Raw genomic sequence first — 20,381 nt, forward strand, 5'->3', positions numbered from 1 at the left:
TTAAGGCCACACCTGAAATTTCAGGTAGGCTAAATGATGGAGAGCTGGAGGGGACACAGCTGACTCTAAAGTAAAAGGTTAAAGGTGCCATTGCACCTATCAGTCATGTCCATATGCAATTACTGATATCAATCTCCACTGAAAACTGGCTGCAGAGCAACACAGGCAATATTTCCAGCTGCAGTTGGCACTGTCAGCCTTGTCTTGCTTGCTTGCAATGCCCTTAGGAAGGTAGGTAGTACAACTGCATAAAGCTGACTGCTTATGTCATATTATCAGCTTTAAAATATGATCTAGGTAACTAATCACACTGACAGGGAAAGTAAATATACGGAAGATTGATCACACAAAAATTGTGTGTGTCTCCTCCACAGATAAGCCATCATCAGGCAGCTTGAGAAGCATCAAACATTGCGCTTCTGCCATGAACCTTGGCAAAAATGGGATCAAAATCCTTCTTTCTACAGCAAAGTCTCCTCCCTTTACTTTCCACTGTTGTTTTATCGTCCTTTGCCATGCTTTCTTTTTATGGTCCTTTACTTTTCAATTAAAAATGCTTCCTGTTCCAAGCAGAAGGACGAGGCACAAGTCCCACCAGACAAGACACAAAGCCCAGAGTGTAGCAGCAGGGCATGGCAAGGGCAGTGCTGGAGTGCTGGTGGCTGGGAGACAGACATGGGCTCAGACCTGGGCCAGAAATGCAGTGTGTCACATCCCTCAGCTGGTGTTGAACCTTCCCTTGGCCCTTTGTATTTTGGACAAATTTTGCTTCTTATGCTGACAGTGGTTATGAGACTCTGAGCAAAACCAAATAAGCAGTGATATGGTTTCCCTCTTAATAAACCTGACTCTTTTTGTCTTGCTATTCTGGTGCCACCTGAGTGCAGGCATGGTTATAAATCACAGGGAAATGTGCTATTAATCAATGAGCAAGGAGGTTCTACATGAAGAATGGTCGCTCACAGGTAGAGCAGCCTCTTGTTTTATTTGTAGCTGTTTCTTCATAAAGAGGGCAAGTGAAAGGAGAAACTCAGTGGGTGAGTACGAAATCCCAGCCCTAGACTTTTCTAGTTTTGTCTCTCTAGCACAGAAATGGAGCACTTTTCCATCACTGAGAGGTGTCACTGACCAGTAGCTCTTACATCTGATTACGGGTGGAGGTGTACAGTGATTCACACCTACCTGGAAGGCCCTTTTTATGAGGTTCTATTGAGATAAAGGACTGTGGTTCATTCAAAAGCAAAGCTGTAAGCAAAGCAATCTCTGAAAGACAGGATTCTTTCAAGCCTTTAAGTGCTTGCTTCCTATCTGTGTGTGTGCATCGCATGTGACTCTCCATTCAATTACAAGCACTTTTCTGTTTAAAATATGTTTTTAAATAAAACCATTAGTGGTAGTTTAAATCAGAACTTTGAAACTACCAAGGCATTTTAATGGCAAAGCCATTCTCTGCAACTTACTTTATATCACTCTCTAAAGTACACCTATTTTGTTGTCAATTATTTCTTTCTGCTTCTTTGAAGATGTGTAAATGGCTTTGGTGATTTATTCCCGAAGGCATTTATAAAACCTGTCCTGGTAATAAACAACAAAACTGGTATTTTCTGATGTCAGCAAATGCTTATACTTATGAAAGGCCCAGGAACATATTTTCTGATTTTTTTTTTTTTTAATTCAGAAGCATTAAAAACTATACTATTACTATTATTTTTATTTCATAGAAATATTTCTACAATATGTAATGTTTAGGTGTCTGTCAAACAACTGAAAGTTAATTTTTCATTTCTTGATTTGGAAAGCATTTTAAACTCGGTTCAAATATATTCATTTGGATGTGACATAATTTTTATATTAATCCATGGAAATGCTTCTGAAATACACTTTTTGTCTCCTCTCTTGACAAAGAAGCCAGAATATGGTTACATGATAAATTTTCCTGGCATTCACCTTTAAATCTTTCAGAGCAAATTGTAATAAAGCCATTTGTTATGAGATAGTTTACTTTGCAAGAAATTTCATATCTAGATGTATATCTTTCTGAGACTGGCCAAAAAAATCTCAAGCCTCATATGGATCTTTTAATATAAACTCAGTGAGAGTCTAATTCAATAAATATTTAGCCTGTAGTCATTTTCTTGCAGATTCTCTCTGCCATGGGGAGATTATATTCAGAAAACTGTTAAAATATGACTGACATTTCAAAGAATCCTTAAAAATATCTTCATCTATATTAGCTGCATTAAGACAAGAAATAAACTCATGGCAAGTGGCAAATTCACCATCCTCTACAACAAACAGTTACAGGAGTGTGGAGCATATACAGAAAATCACATACCCTACAGCAAAGCAGGATATTAGATTTGCCTGGTTATAAGTAAGCCATCAGCTGGCTTATGGCTACACTATTTATGAGTTATGCTGTCTTTCAAGATACAACTCACATTTTGCTTTATGCCAAATGACACATTCAATTTAAATCAAGATATGGCAGAAAAAATTGTCCCTAATAAGTGACTCAAGGACTCAAGGTGGGGGGGGTGGGTGGGGGTGAGTGGGGCTTCTTGTTCTGAGCATGGGGAATTTAAAGGCAGTTCAGAGTCTTTCATTTTGTACATCTGAGATTTCCTGGCTTAGGGTGCAGGAAAATCACATCACTGTAAATCTCTCAAGATGAACTGTAAGCAACCAAAGGAAGGATTTATTTTTAAAACAGGGATGATTATTGCTGATATCTGTGCTACAACTGTGGAAACACATTTAGGAATGTGCTCACTTATAGTACTCTCATTACCTCTCCATCTGTGTTCCTGGTCCATCAGCATCAAGGCTTGGTCACCAGCCCATCTAAAGAGGGACACTAGACTAGAAAAGAAAGATATCAAAAATAATCAAGACTGCCAAGTTTAAGAAGAGACTACAAATACAGACAGCTGAGCTTGGAGGGAGGATGGCAGAAGGGTATTTTAGCAGAGGTCTGTAAGATCAAGAAGATGAGTATGAGGCTGCTTTTCCTATCAGCAAGATGGAGGCATCAAGGAAAATGACAATGCAGCAGGTCTGAATGAAACAAGAGGTACTCCTTGCACACAGAAAAAATAGGGTATTACAAAAGCTGAAAAACAAGTGAATTAAAAAATGGATTAGCAAAATGTCTGGAGTCCAGGTTGCTTAGATACTAGTAAACACACTGGCCTGATTGTAACTCCTGATCTAGGCAGACCCTTCACTAGAGATTGCCAGAAGCTAGGAAATATCCAAGGGATGGGTCGTTCACAACATGGTCGGCTTCTTAAATTCCCTCCCTAAGTGTTTGCAAGGGGCCCTTGCTTTTAGGTGTTTCTGTGCTCTGAATGTGTTGCAGGTAGTCTGCCGGGGCATAAACTGAGATATGCATCTGTTCTTGCACATATCTTTAGTGCTTTCATAATAAAAACATTTCTTAATCTGCTTTAAGGAGGCAGCTGGCTCTACTTCTGTGCAAACCATTCTCACACTCGTGTTTTTAGTTATTAAAGCAAAAAATCGATGGAAATGCACTGCTTATATGAGCCCAAGAGTCAAGAAACTGTCCAGGTGGCGTATTGCTAAAATCACAGCTGTGTTAAACCAAATCTGAAAGATGCTGCAAGAAAAGCATGTCTGGCTGAAATTGGTGAAATTCTAGTGATCTCATGAAATTGCCATAACACTCACAATGAACTTCACCATACAAGTCAAAAGGAAAAAAAAAAAACAAGTAAGGAATACAAAAGAATGCATTTTCAGTGTTTTTGTAGTCATTGAGATTTGTCACAAGTACACTTTAAATTCGAACTAGTCAATAAGCAAAAATCTTCCACTTTATTTCAAGACTGAATCAAAAGCCATCCAGATTTTTTTTTTATAATGTTACAAATCTCTTTCAAAATTTAAGCACTGTGTGCCTATCAGCCATCTGCTAGTGTTGGACAGGATGAGTAGGCAAATAAATATTTAAGTACAAATTCAATTAGTGGCTTGTTTTACCCAAGCAAAATAAAATCTCTTTATAATGCTATGAAATACAGCCAGTTGCAATGGGCAATGAGCAAATACTTGCACTTAAGGGACTGTGGCTCAATTCCATTATCTGCCAGAACAAAGCTCCTGCTACTGTAAAGGAAGAAAATACACCAAAAAAACCCCCCAAAAAACCAAAACCAAAACCAAAAACCAAAAAACAAACAAACAAAAAACAAAACAACAAAAAAACCCCCCAAAAAAACCCAAAAAACCCACACCAAAAACAAACAAACAAACAAACAAACCCAAAAAAACCCAAAAAAATACCCCAAAACAAAACAAACCCACAAACCCCACCTAAAAATCAAACCAACACACAAAAAACCACAAACAACAAAAAAAACCACAGCCATACCCCACTGCCCCCCCAAAAAAGAAAGGCAGTTGCAAAGCAGGAGTGCAAAACTGGATACAGCCCTAGAGCTGACAGCTTGCCTTAGAAGTGAAAGGAGATTCCAAACATTACCTTGAAGGAATAATACACAATTACAAACACATCAAAAGCACAATATGCTGGAAAAGAGAGAACAAAGACAATCAAAAATAGACTGAGAAATGCATTTTCTAAAAGCAACCATGAAATAAGTCCATTGGTAAGCTATTCCAATATATCTACCAGGCACTTAGTGGAGTACATTAGTGACAGAAACACATTCACAAAAGAATATAGGTAAGAAGAGGTCAAACCTTAAATCAGTGCCAGTACATTGACTTTGGTGGAACATCACTGATATTTATCAGGATGAGGGCTGACCCAGAGAAGCTCAGTAATAGCCTTCCCAGGAATCCTGACTCCGTAAAAATGAAAAGGATCAGGTACTGCCTGTAGAAAATGTGTGTTCAAGAGCACAGGGCACACACAGTAACCACCCACCCCATCAGCCACATCCCATGCACAGGGAGGACCGGCACAGGAAAATGTACAAACACAAAACATCCACTTGTGTGCATATAACACATATGGGAGAGGCAGCTCACACAGCTGGATACTGTGTGAACATTGACGGCTGCACATGTGTGCTCTGCATATTCTCCAGTGCATGCACTGACAGGCATTTTCCACAGACAATACATTTACTTTAAGCCTACTCATCTCATGCTTTCTTCTTTCTATTGCCTTTTGCAGATCTTCAGACAGGGTACAGACCCTCAAAGAGATGGACATAACAGGAGGAATAGCGACAATATTTCATATGGGGATGAATCCACATCAAATGGATGTGACCAGTTACATCCACCTCTGTACCCACAGTGTCATCCTAGCAGTGATATATTCCACCAGAAATCACCTTTTCCTCATGTTCACCAATGCAGCTTGAAAGAACAGGCTTGCTAAGGTAGCCACTGTTCTCTCAGCTCTTTCTGTACTTTTTCCATGCAGGTCAGAAAGTCTCAGCCACTAACAATTTCACGTAAGCTGGTAGTTACCATATATTTTTTGTGACAAGAAAACTAGAAAGAAGATAGGATATCCATAACTGAGAGCTGCTCTCACTTGAAAGGCACCCCTTGCTTCTAGTGAAACAGATATTGAGCACATCTTGTGACAAAATTCATCTGTGTCACTTCTCTAATAAAAATACAACAGTTGCACTGTTCATTTTACAGAGCATTGATAAATTGATCTAAACATTTCCTGCAGAGCTAACAGCACCAGACACAACTTCTCCTAACTTTTCCAAGATAAAGTGCTGATGCTATCCTATCTGCTCAAGGAGAGGACTAAACAAGTTTTCCAATACATGTGGGCAACCCAAAGAAAAATCCAGTATCAGAGAAGATCCTTAAGGAAGCTTCACCCAAGTGGATGTGGTTGCTGGACCTAGTGGGAATCTGGGTCTAGTTCCTAGCTTTGCTGTAAACTTCCTTTGTGACCTTCCTTTGTGGCTAAGCTCCCTCAGCAAGCTGGCTTCTCAGTTGGCAATGAGACACTGAATTAGGAGGCTGAATGTCTGTTGTGTCATGATCTTGCTTGCAAAACACGGAAGAAGAATGAGAAAACATTTTCTGCCTGGAGTATCAAACTGTACCATGAACTATCCCTTGCAATGTGTGGCACAGAACACATGTTGAGGCTTTGATGCTGGTCATGGTCCACTGACTGTATTTTAATACAAACAGTAATGAGCAAAAAACATTTTTCAAAGAGTCTTTTTCTGGCTGAGTGTAAAAATTACAAATGCAGTAGACAAATCCTCGGTGGTCTTTAAACATAACTGTAAAATTACTTTGAACTAGAAGAGAATGGTTTATTATTTCAAAGCAGTGCAGCCTTAAAGGCTGGGAAAATATTCCCCATATTTCCCTTCATTCTCTATACAATGGCAACGAATGTCATAAATCTCATTTTAAATCTAGTGGTAGGTACACATAAAAAGCATTACATTCATTCTGAAACCACAAAAGATTGCTCTGAATGAATCTCAGGCTAAATATATTTATATGCAGTGATAAAGCCTTATTCTACATTAAAATCACTCTGACAGTTTATGAATTCAAGGTTTCACCAATGTAAATAAAAGAAGGTCCTGTTATGATAAAAATTGATTTGAAAATAGAGCAATGATGGAATACAATTTTGAGGTAAATTAAAGACTTGATAAAAGTCTCCCATCTTCAATGAAAGGTACAGTGACAGGAGTCAGATTTGTAAGTCACTTCATGTGGCTACATTTCCCAAAAAACTTTTTTAAGGAATTATCCTTTGAGAGTCACAGTCAAGCACACACGCATAAGAAAAGATTATATTAAAGAGGAAAGTAACAGGGTGTTGCTTTTCACTATCGCTGCTCATGGTTTTTCCTGTGTGATTCCTACCAAACAGAAGAGCCATACTGCTCGGATCTCTCTCAGCTCTGAAAGGTGCTGTTGTGATCCTAACAAGCTCAGCTGACAGTGGCAGGCTGCCAAGGATACTTGGCCAACAATACAGCCCATGGTGAGAAGGGCTTCGAGATCTCAGCAGGCTGCCTTTCTCCTTCTCCCTTAGCCCATGCCCTAAGCCCTGAAGTGCACAGAATAGAAAATCACACCGAGTCACATGGACACAGAGCCTGAAGCATTGCCAACAGCCCCTGCATGCAGCCTCAAGTTCCAGCCCTTCCCAGGCATCACTTTCTTCTATCCTATATGCCACAGCAACATACTTCCACTTCCAGAGCTCTGATCCAGTCCTTACTCACTTCTGTAGTGGTATCTTCCCTTTTAACAAGTCTTGACTGATCAGTACTGGGTCTCCTCAGCTGGTCACCTCAAACATCCCTGTACTCAGGCATTATCTCTCCCTCCTCTTTTCCCCACCAGTCACATTTCAGCTCCATTTCTTCACTTCTCTCTGCCTTATCCAACCTCATGATCTGGGCTGCTGCTCTAAACCCTTCTTTAACTGTGACCACAGCAAGGGTTTTGGACTCTCCTTTCTTGCTGTCTTGGTAGAAATCCCCTTCCTACATACTCCTATTCCCATTGGGAAATCTTAAGTCCCCTAGACTCACATAGAACAGAGAAAAGATCATAGCGTTCCCCACAGCTTGGGCTAATCCCTATCTGGTCCTTCCTGAGAAACACCTGCCTACACACAGGGGAGAGTGGAAGGGAACTCTTCATTCCCAAATCTGGTATTTACTTCTTCTGCGCTTTGGGAAGAGAAGAGATGGTACAATAGAAAGCAGATTTCATCTGGAAAATAAAAGAGCTAAAGACTTCAGAATAGCAGGTAGCCCAGTGAATAATTCAGTAATATTCTGTGGTGCTCTTGTCCCAGGTGAATTCCCAAGCTACGATTTGCTTAGCCTAGAGTTTTTTGGCCTTCAACTACTCCTTAATAACCTATAAAAAATGAAACTCTAAAAAGAAATAATGAACAGAATAATGAAAATCAGGTGACCACAGCTGGCACAAAGATCTCTTAAATCACATGAGCTAGTACCAGCTGGACCTTTTTTTTTTTTTTTTCCTTTTCTTTCTTAGGGAAAAAACCCTTCCTACTGAAAAAGCCAATGAAACCAACATGCTTCTGGAAAAAAAGACCCAGAAGTGTCTGTGACATACAGGCCAGAGCTGGAAAGCGAAAGCTGGATTTTCTTTTCTCTTACGTTTATAGCCACTACATCATCTCCAGGCTGAGGGATTCAGGCAATGGAACAGAGCATCAGAAATGTCTGTAAAAGGAGTCTGAAGGGACACATGAGGAACAGAGGGGAAAGTAGAGAAAAAGTAAGAGCAAGAAAAGTGGGTGGGAGAAAGAAGTCAAAAACCAAGACAAAGAACTGCAAGGGCTATGCAAACACAGGCAGATAAAAGAAAAGAGGAGAGGAGCAGGACAGAAAATCCATCTTGCCAGAAACAAACATTTCTTATCAGTTATAGGAAAGTGGTACCTCTGCAAAATCCAATTTCAAATGTCAGAAAAGAAGTGATAGAGAAGGAATGAATCACTATATAAAGGTAGAAGTTCCTTAATAATTGAAATTCAACACTGGGAGGTGCAGAGAAGTCTGAAGGACATGTTGTTTTGGAATGAAGATGGGGATAGCATTAGAAATGGGAAACTTTCATCACCTGAGGTAAGGTAGTGAGTAGACTGAGCAGCTCTGAAGCTCCATTCGTACCTCCCCAGGTCATGCAGCTGTAGTCTCTCAGGGACACTCACAGGTATTTTAACTTGCAAGAAGCAGATCAGAGACCTCAGATTAACACTAAGTGAAGTCCCACCTTGTTGGTTTAGAAAAGCCAACACCTATTCTTCCTGTTGCTTCATCAGGTATATCTACTTGGCAATGTCATCGTTCAGGGGACCTGGATTCAGCTCATACCCTGTTCCTGGTCTCTGAAAGGAGAAAAGCACTTGAGGGCTTCCCTAAGGCTAGGGTTCCATTTCAGTATTTTCAGGTTATTTCTTGTGCACATTGGATTATAGCTATATAGAGAGTACACCACTAGCCAAAAAGGAATTAATATTAACAGGGAGGAGAGAAAAAGAGAGATAGCCTAACAATAGTCACTGAAATCCTTTGTTACTGCAGGCAGGGAAAGGGGACCTTCTCTGTTGAACTGTACATAGAGGAAAAACAAATATCAGAAAATATCAGCACACAGAATCAGTGGCGTACAGTAACCATATACAGAACCATCAAATAATAAATAGGAACTTAATACAGAATTTATCCAGTAACAGAGGTTGTGTTTTGTTGGGTTTCTTTTTACAAAATAAATAAGACTGCAATTTTATGTCTTATATTTGAATCTAGATGAGAAAAGAAAGCATATTCAATGGAATTCCTTATAGAATCAATCTGCATGAACACTTTTAAGACAGTAGGTAACAGTTACTTGAAACACAGCTACACAGCTTCTCAACCAGCTATAAGACCAAAATATCACCATGTAAGAGGTTTTTATACCTTACATAAAGAAGGCTTTATACTTACTGCCTACACTTCAAAATTCATAACAGCAACACTGTGGAATTTGCTTCCCCCCGCCCCCTTAAACTAGTTGCTTTTTTTCCCCCTTGAAATAATAAAAACACTAGAAAAATCTACATGTGGCAAAAATCCATGTCACCACAGCATAGACTGCTGAATGGCAGCAAACTGGTCACCTGCCGTTCAGAATAAATGCATGCACCATCTGCAAGATGTTGGAATATCTCTTCTGGCCTAATTTTTGGAAGATGCCTAAAAAAGGGACAGCACAACTTGAAACAAACTCTTTGTCCTGTTCTGAATGGGATTTTGCCTGCGGGGAAATTCTGTGCTCAACAACACAAAAAACTTTTGGCTGCTCGACAGACACCAGCAAGGCAGTGTTACGAAGGTGACAGCCAACTGTGCCCTTTAATTGCTAGGCCATCATGTAACACACTTCCTCTATGTTATTTAAAGCATACACAAAACACAACTAACACAGAACTTTTCCAGTTACTGATGAAATAGCATTTGTTCGTTCCAAAGCTTCTTTGACAAGATAAGAATACTTTGTGATGGGGAGGCTGTAACTATGGGTTCATGACTTTCCCGAAGTGTAAAACTCCCGTTTCCGAAACTGCAGACCTGTCACATACTAGACTTGAAATTTCATGGCAGTTCATGTATTTTTTCCTTTGTTTTAAGGAACAGGGTTGTTGTTCTTTCTTTGCTAAATCCAACCTTAGATTTAAAAAACTTAAGTTTTTCACTTAAGACCCAAAGCTCTGCCTATTGTGAGTTTTGATGAATAAAGCAGATGTTTTTCTGCCAGGTTGACAGGGGTTCATTATTTTCAGGGCTTTTAACAAGAAAGAAGAAAAGCACTAAAACAACGTAAAATATGTAAAATGTTAGAGTGAGCTTTAAAAGTTGTCAGAATCTCCTTGAGTCAGACTGGAAAAATCAGGGAATTGAAGCTGTGAATTGTCATCTATTTGGATGCATATCTCCTACTCAAAATGACCATAGTGCTTGCAGTTCTACTTACAGTGGGACTAAAGCTCTGCAGTGGCACTAGATCAATTTACACCAGTGAGAGCGTTCACTCTTTCTGTGATATAAGCAACTACCATTCATAAAGTAGGGGAAGGGCCCACACTTGAAATGAGACAGAAGGCAAGGGTTTTTCTCAGGAAACACAGCCTCATCTTATACATTTGATGTCCTATTTTTCAGTCTCCGAGCTTGCAAACAAGTGACAGGAACCATAAAAATGTGTGACTGATTACCAGAATGGAACGTGGGCTTTGCTGAGTGTTACGACACAATGAACACGCTACTTTTAAAACTGTAGTTTTAATATTAACTGAATAGCTTACTTAAAAACACTTCCCATCCCTGCCAGTACCTCAGTCTTCTGTTTCCATACACTCTCTTGATACATGAAGGACACAGTGCAGCTGCTGGTTTACCAAAGCATCGGCGGGGTGAAGAATGATTTATGCTTGTATCAAAACTCTGTTTTACAAATAGCTTCCCATGTGAGGATTATCAGAGAAAGCACTGCCAGAAGAATTCTCTTCAAGAGGATACCAAAAACAGAGCATGTGCACTTACCTTCTAATACATGCCCCTCCTACTGAACTCCAATAAGAGCTCCAGGGAAAATTGTTCAAACAAAAGTCAAGGAAGGTCTCAGTGATTTAACCTTGACACAGAACTCTGCACATCACAGCTGAAGGAATAAGTCCTGCCTTAGCTGAGCCATTGTGGTAGAAGTTTCCACTAACACAAAAGCAAGTGAGTAGCACCAAAGCTAGTTCAGTGGAAAAACCACTTTGCTGCAGCAAGAAAATGAAGTCCTATGAACTTAGCCCTGATGCTGCCTATAGCCCAAGATATTAGTTCTCTAAAAGTGCCTTGAACTTCTTACAAAGTCAGAGAAACTTGGCCCAAGAGCTACTACTGCTGCTACTTTGCCAATAACAATAACTATTTTCTACTATGAGTGCAGTCCTGCAGGTCAGGTTTCCAAATCCCCCAATCTGTGAGTTTCTAAACAATACCATAATCCCCTGAGAGTGCCTGCAGGAACCAATATTTGAATACTTTGAAGCAGAAAATTTCTCTTTATCCACTTTCTAAAGCTTTCTGATTAAAAAAAAAAAAAGAAGGGCCTGCCAATCAGTGACTCAGGAAAGCATTTTGCCTCTGGCTAATCCAGTTCAGAGAAAAGATGGACTCTTTTTGATCCCAACTTCTTCCATGGATTTGTTACACTAGCCTTTTATTTTCTTCCACTTTGGCAGAGTGCAACTCTAGAATTATTCTTCAGGCTACTGATGAAGTTAACTTCCCCCTCTTCTCATTGACTGATCACTGTAGCTAATGGCTCTCTAATAATTTTAAAGATACCCATTGTCATAGCAAATGCTGTCATAAATAATTGTCCTAGGACTTTTTTCTACTGGGAAGTAAAAATATAACCTAGAAGGATGATTAAATCTTCTTTCTTCCTTGTCAGCTTAAGGTAATCCCAAAAAGAGATACCCTAAGATAGATATCTGTTCAGCCTCTCAGAGTAACAAAAGCAGCACTTATTTTACTTAACAGTTCCAGAAAAGTAACATACTTCTCTTAGGATGTCTCTGTGGATTTCTTGTTTTCATCACAATACTTGTCTGAAATTACTCCAGGGTGTCCCAAGTACAGGACTGAACACACAGAATTCCTGGTGATCAGTTTAGAAGCTGTAATAGGGCAGAATGACTGAGGGAGATTTAGCTATTGAATGAATTAGTTGGTCTAGGCTCTTTCAGTAGGGACTGGAGACACAGGCATCTCATCCAGTCCTAGTTAAGGGTGAACTTCCTTCTGGATGAGTCTTTCTCAGCTTTTTCTCATTTTTTGGCCCACAGGGGGCACACGGGGTTAAGAAAAAGCACACACCCCACAGAACTAATTTTAAACTAGATAGATCTGCATATTACAACCCAGCTAGATTGTAGAGCCAATGATTGGCTTAGCCAAGACACAGAATTCCCGAGAGATGGAAGCAGAGATGAGCAGCATGAACCAGAGGTGCAAGGGCCCTTTGTATTAATTAAAAAGCTATGTGTGTTTCTAAAACAACAATGGAACTTCAAAAAGCTCTTCTTTCTGAAGGGATGTACGAACAGTACATCAGCTGGAGCTGGACTTCAGTACTTACACCCTCTGCCGTTTTTGTCTTCAGTCTCTAAGAAACTTGATTTAAGAATCAAAACTGCAAATGTTTCTATACTTACATTCAAAGAAACTTTAAAGTAGAATAAGCATCTTTGTAATACCAATTTACAGACAGTATTCTGTGTGAATGTCAGGAACACTCTAAATGTCAGGGAGCAAAAATATAATAAACTCATCTTTACAGGGAGGGAAGTGGAGGGACACAAGATCAAAATCTGAGGGAGCTGCAATGGCAGATATTCAGAAAATGTCAATTATTTTTCTCAGGATATATTAAGTATGTAGTCTGTTTCTACTTATGTGGGGGGGTTGGCGGCTTTAGGGAGAGGAGTTGAGTTTGCTTTCCTCAAATTAGGAGATTCCTTCATTCTGGAGTAGACAAAAACTGAAAGAGTTTGCAATTTTTGAAAACTAGAAACCCAAGAGGGTGGCAAGAAAAGTAAGTCCACAGACTGACAGTATTTCTGACTGCTTGGGTGTGGGGAGGGCAGTAAAACACCTATGTGAAGCAATTTCAGGAGGGTAGAACTTGCCAAAAATTAACACTTCTATCCTCTGTAAAAAAAAAAAAAAATGAAAGAAACAATACTGAAAGACCTTGTATGGACAATAGCAAGAGCCTAGTTAGAGGAATAATGGTGGGTTTGTAGGTCAAAGTATTGGCCTTAATTTTTCATGTGTTTCTTGGCGACACATCTAGAAGGAGACAGAGTTAGAATGTGTTAATAAGGGTTTGTGTCTGACACCTGGGAGAAGGCATTCTACTGCCACAGATTTGTGCAGGCTGTTAAATACAGACTGGGAGAAAGCCTTCTTATGTATAAAAAAAGCTTCAGCCTTTTATTTAGGAAAAAAAGTAAACACCAAATACTTCCAATAAAACCCCAGAAGTTTAAATAATGAAGAAAGATTTCAGTTGGGTAGAGAGAGGGGTTGGATTTAAGGAAGAAAGAGAGAAAGAAAAATCAAGTTTGATTTCCAGTTCAGTGGGATTTGTTGTGATAATTCCAAAGCTTGCCACAATGAGCTTTATCAAAATACAGGACTTTAGCAGGAAATTTCCTACCTACAGAAATCTGATCAAAGATAAGCACCACTTTACAGATAAAGTAGACATTAAAAAAACAGTCAGGAGAAATTGCAAAACCAGAGGCTATGAACATGAGTGATGGGGGGAACTATTTTTGAACTCTTGAAAGAAAATAATGAGGAAAAGGTGTAGGATGAAATTGAGACAACCAATGTAAAAACTAAGTTCCAGGGAAAACATATTGATAGTGAGCTGAGACACCTTTGTTTTCTCCAGCTTGATAGCCCCAGATGAGCATGTCTTGGCAACTTCCCAAAGTCCATATTGAGAACATGATCTGCTAGCAACTAGCAGGCTCAGCTACACCTTTTAGTCTACTAAGAACTGCTTCAAGACCTCCAGTTAAGCTGTGGATGATCCATCACGTGGTGTTTGTAACACTGCAAAGAAAAAGACTTAAGAAGCACTATGGAGAAAACAATCCTACACTAAGAGGGGTGAAGGATGGGGCAGTCAAGAAATCCTTTCCCTCTGTAACTCTGGTAATTAAGCAGAGCACATGGCTCCTTCTTATGATTCAAACATAATCCTGCTGTTGTCTTGACTGTACAGGATTTGCAGATTCTAACTGTTTTAATGACAATGCACCAAAGAAAGCATTTTCTTTGCTTTCACAGACAAATCCAGAATCCACATCAGGAGGGAAAGAATCTAGTGGTATGTGAGGGGCTTTGGGCTTATAATGATCTTTCCAATTCTAGCATATTCCTTTATTTGAGTTTTAGTTAAACAGCTTTAAAGCTAGAGCTAATGCGGAGGGGAGGAAGGAGGGGGTTGGAGGAAAGCAAAACTCACTGCATTTTCTGCTGCAGTGAGAGATGCAGGAAACTAATACCATGCAGAGATGCATGCATCTATTAGAAAGTAGGGATAAAAACCAGAGAATGGCAATCGTCTGCCTTTTGCTAATGAGTATTTACTAGTGATAGCCTTTGCTAACAGATGTCTGTAGTATCCAAGCAAAGCCCTAAAAAGATACTTACCATTGCATCGATGGCTCTCCTGAACTCATTTTGTCTAACTTTTCAAGACCTGAATGTCTGTCCTTTCCTCCCTAACTTTCAAATGAGGCAAGTAAACCTGGGCCTTACTTTTTGAGGATTTCAATAGTCAGGCTTCCTATGTCACATAGCTCTGGGGTTGCCACAGCAGCAGCTTCCAGAGCAGTCTGCCCAGCCCCAGGAACTGTTTCTGACCCTAAATCATTGTAGCATCATTGACTGGGGATGAAGAGGAAGAAAAGGTCTTTTTTAGTCATCCCAAAGCATGAGAAATGCCAGAAACAGAGTGTGTGTGTGTGTGTGTGTGTGTGTGTGTGTGTAAGTGTGTGTGTGTGTGATTGACCAAGAAATGATAAAGACCAATGTGCTTTAACACCTTCTGTGGATTCCTGCAGATATCTGTCACTACACTGACAGAAATTGTAAGATCTGTTTACTGGGAATTACAGTTATAGGATAGTCTACCTTTGATATTACCCATGATCCACAGCCAGAAGAGAAAATTGTCTTCAATCTTATCTATGCTCGAGTGGAAGTGTAGAAATAAGGACTTTCCCTTGATATTTTTACTTCTTGCTATATCACAGAGATGGCAAATCTTCTCCTTAGTGAGAGCCAACAGTTCCTTCTAACACCTTTGGCCAACCTTATTAATGCCCCTGATTGAATGGAACTGCTACAGCTTAGAAAACTAAATGGTTATAGGCCATATACAACTGGATAGCAGGCTGCCTGCACAGACCAGGAATTCTCTATCATTGCTGATTTGTAAGGCAGCTGAGGACTTGCTGTAATAGAAAACACTGTTTTGCTTCTAAAAAGCGTTAATAGAAAATGAAAGAGTTGATACCTTTGAGAACAGAGCACTCTCCACCTGCCACCACCAAGGAGTTTGCTCACCGAGGTCCAGTTGTTTAGCAGTTGCACAAACATCTTAAGTAAAATGTATGGCATTATCTTCTTTTTTGAAAGTTGGCTTAATCTGATCAATAAACTATCACAGTTATGAGTCACAGAAGAAAAATTCTCTTGAGACAATATCACAAAGTGATAGCCTCTTTTAAGATCTTATCCCAGATTCGCCATGATTCCATGTAAATGCAGGGTGAAAGCAAAAACTGATACCATTAAAAATGTTTTGGACAATCAATGATCTTTCCACTTGAAAGTTAGATGCAAAGAGTTTCTGCTTAGGGAGGGCTAAAGCACTTAAATCTTATTAGGAAGCCTCCAACTTTAGGCAACTTGGCTTGAGAAAGCAGCTTTTAGAAGCACTGAGCAAATGGCTAACTGTGGAAGGAGAAGCATGTCTCCTGTTGCGATGGCTCTGTAGCCAGCAGCCTGTGAGGCAAAAATTCTTACTACTCCAAGAAAGGTTTCCCTTGGGAGCATCACTGCCCTCAAGCTTGAGAGGGGCAGGGCTCTTGCCCCACTTCCACTGCGAGCCAGTACCTGGCAGTACTTTCTGTAAAGACTGCTGAAATAATATTCAGGAGGCTCTGGAAAAATGCAGAGTTGAGAAAACATCTGTTTCTTTAGCACAGACAGTACTAAAAGAAAAAGGGATCTTGCATTGCTGTTTTTTTCCAATGGTTGCACAAAAAGCCTCCAAGTCCACAGCTCTGAGCCTTATTTTTCTGTTCCTCAGCTCAGAGTAAATGGCGTACTCCTCATGCAATGCCACTGCACAAACTCATGACTCATCTTCTGAAGACATCAAGGCATTTTATGTGCTGACTGCAGCCTCTGCTTTATTTTTCTTCTCTTGTGCCAGCTGTTGATTCCAAATCTCCACAGGCACAGACGGTAATATCTCACCTGAAGCTTTTCCTATGGGAGCATCGCAGACACCCATGAAGCACAGGGGACTACCCCTGGTACTCCCACGCAGCACTGCTTTTACCAATGTCCTTCCTCCCAGCTCAAGAAATCTCATCTGGAGACAACAGATTACAATCTCTTCATATCTGTAATACCCTTGTTGCGTGTTGGTACAGCACCTAACACCTCAGACCTCAGCTGGTATTTTTCTATTATAACTAATTTTGAGTAGTAGTAGGCTGATGGACTGCAGAAAACTGAAAGCTACCTTCTCTTCACCTGAAAATATCATAAATCCCATGCAAATGAGGGACAGATATATTTGTTTATCTACACAGGCAAGGACTTTAAATTCAAAGAAAGTGACAGTAATTCAGATAATACACAACCACCATCCAAAATTATGTGTTGAGTTACTGCCATTACTCTTTCACTAATCTGCAATATGCAGAAACTGTGAATTTAATGAGCTTCATAATTATTTTGTTCTCAAAATTCCTTCCTTTTTTGGTAATGACATTATTTCAAATGATATTTTTTACGCTATGTCCCTAGTCAATCATGTCAATTCCCTGAAAGGTGTACCTCTAGTGAAACAGTAAAATCCAGAGAGAGGATGAGAAGGTGATTTATCTCAAGGACTTTTCACCTTAAATAGTCAGTAAAATATTAAGCATCCCTATCAATAAAAAGTGGACTGTATTATAAGCTTCCTCATAACTGGAGTTCTTAGGAACAAATTGACATCGTCCTGAAAAGGTGTCAAGAATTTCCTTTAATCCTTTTTATAGTAGTGACCATCAATCTATCTTAATGTTTATTGGAGAGAAAATAATTGTCTTTTCTTTTTGGCAATGGTATTTCATTATAGGCACTAGGATAAATAACTACAATTCAAAGCAAAATAAGATGAAAATGTCCCTGTATTTTTCCCATTGGTTTCTTTTCTTCTTTTTATTTAATTTCATGATGAAATAAATACAATTAAATTAAGCTTGATTCTTATTTAAATGCGCATCTTAAAGTGAAAGCAGAGAAATTGCTTTCTTTTTCAAAGTTGTTATATCCCAATTGATCTTCCACACATTGGCATTATTATCTGATTGTGAAGATATATGCATTTATCAAAAGCTAGAGCCATCTGTCTCAATTCTATGTAATTTCATTACATATTCATCATTTATCTAGTCTGAGTATGTGACATGAGACCCTACTGACTAGCAATTCTATACTTATTATCATTTCATACTGTGTTTGGATGGACACAAGGCTGTCGACTTCCATTAATCTACTTTTGATGTAAAAATCATCATCTTGGGATAAGCCTCAGAGCTCCTGCATAATCAGGCCATACTACTGCGTAAATGTAGAGGCACTAACATTTTTATAAAAACTCCCACAGCATTTATTCCTGCCTGTCTTTCCCAATGTGCAATTGTGTCGGGGGAATGGAAACACAAATCCCAACAGACCGGCACACCTGAGCGTGCAGACACAGTGCCCAAAGGTGACTGTCACCCTGCCAAGCACGAATATGGACGGGGGAAGGAGTTCATGGATGCAGGATTTTCTAACTTCAGTCGCAGTTGCTGGAAAGTCCAGCATAATTAGATGATAGAGGATGAATCAACCCATTGGAAAGCCAAAGGTGCTTAACTTCAGCCCATCACAGTAACGCCAAATTGCTTGATCATTTTGGAACGGACTTTGCAGAATCTGTTGTCTGTGCAACAATATTTTGGAAGCTTGACAATGTAATCAGCCATCTTCTTAACCTTTCTAGTCTTATAACGCAGCCATTCCTTTTGCTCCTTGTGTCCTTCAAAGTGGAGAGATGTTCTGAGCCAGGTTCTCCTTGGACACAAAGAGCTGGCACCAGCTGATAGCCTGGATTGCACTGCTTGCCTGCTCATCCACTACACTGAAACAAAGAGATGACAGAGATAACAAAGGCAGTTCATTATTCACGTGGACATGAACTTGGATTTTGAAAATTAGGTAAATTGATGGTAACCACTGCACAGGCAATTATTTGTCTACTCCACATGAATTTACCTTGACTGTATCCGATTCCAGGTTGCCAACTATTTCTGTGAATGTTGTAGTAAGCAAATTACCAGGCAAGAGTATGTGCTTAAACACAAAGATATTGCAGAATATAAAGGTAGAATTTGGTTTTGTGAACATGAATATTCTCTGGAAATCTCATTTTAGAAAGAATCAGGCTCATCCTATCTGGAAACACAAAGACAGGCTATGATTTGTCTGTCAAATGGATATATATCAAAACATATCTCAAACTGCACATTAGGCTCACTTGAAATTTATGATGCATCCACAGGGATGGCAAGAGACAAGATTTTATTCCCAATGGCTAACTCTCAGCTCTGCTTCTTCTCAGAAATTGGTTTTCATTGCTGTTTTCCCATCAGTTAAATGGGGATGAGAGCACTCACCTTCATCTGCAAATTGCTCCGATCTCTAGTAGACAAAAAAGTTCTGTATCACAAATCAACAGCAGTAACAGTCAGCTCAGTTACACGAGTGACAAAGACTGATTAACTCATGAGTAGGAAAAAAGGGCTGCAGTTGAAAAATGCACCTTGTCACTAACCAGAGGTCTGCTTGAGCAGTTCAGTGCACTGAGAAGGAGGCTAAACTCCCAGGACAGCTGTTGAACCACTGGCCAAATACTCATGCTGGATGCAGGGATTTGCACACAGAAAGAGAGTGCACTAGTTCACATGTGGTAAATTCATATCCCAGTTGATGTAGCCTCATCATCATCATGCACAGACCTCATGCTGCCAGTTTCTTACCCAAGGAATCAGAATATTTTAAGTTAAAAGTGACCCACCAGGATCATCTAAATCAAACTCCTGGCCCTGCACCGATCAGCCCCAAAAATCATACCATGTGTCTTGGGGAATTATCCAAGTACTTCTTGAGCTCTGTCAGGCTGGTGCTGTGACCACTTCCCTGGGGAGCCTGTTCCAGTGCTCAGCCACCCTTTGGGTGAAGAACCTTCTCCTAATATTCAAACTCAACCTCCCCTGACACAGCCTCAGGCCATTCCCTCACATCCTGTCGCTGGTCGCCACAGAGAAGAGATCAGTCCTCTCTGCTTCCCCTCCTCCCAAGGCAGCACAATGTATTTTCACATGTGGAAACCAGGACTAGGAAAATCTAAGTGATGCTGTAAAGAGGGATGGAGCCTGCTCCCATCACCATCTATACTAGATGGATCCAAGAACTAGGACTTGAGTCCCATGGAGAAGCATTACCTGATCATGGACAAGTTGGCTGCATGTGGTGGCGTGTGATCTGACTTGATATGAACCAGTATGAGGTGTCTGATCCCAGAGCTCAGTCAGGGAAGACAGAGCTACAGGGTGAAAACCAGCACCATGCCCAAAGCAAATGGATTATCCTTGTTCAAAGCAGCGCAGGGCTGTGTACAGTCCTCAAGATCTGAGCTTGCTAATACATCTTCACATGGCAGGGGTTTCAGGGCTCTCTAGATCTATAGCAGCACTGCCAAGAGACCTCAGCTTTGCATTCAGCTCTGGCAGCAGAGCAGACAACAGCAGCTTGGGGCGTCTCATCACCACAGTGCACTGTGCAGCCTACAAATGCTGTAAATCACCTGGATGCTTTGGATGGGTAAGAGTTTTCTCACCCACAATCTTTCTAAAACCAACTTCCTGACCACTGGAAGCCATTAAACCCTCCATTTCATCTCAAATTAACTGTAACAATGTGTTCAAGTGCTAGTTTGGATAACTAAAGTAC

The sequence above is a fragment of the Prinia subflava genome, chromosome Z, assembly GCF_021018805.1.
Source record: "Prinia subflava isolate CZ2003 ecotype Zambia chromosome Z, Cam_Psub_1.2, whole genome shotgun sequence".
NCBI classification, from domain to species: domain Eukaryota; kingdom Metazoa; phylum Chordata; class Aves; order Passeriformes; family Cisticolidae; genus Prinia; species Prinia subflava.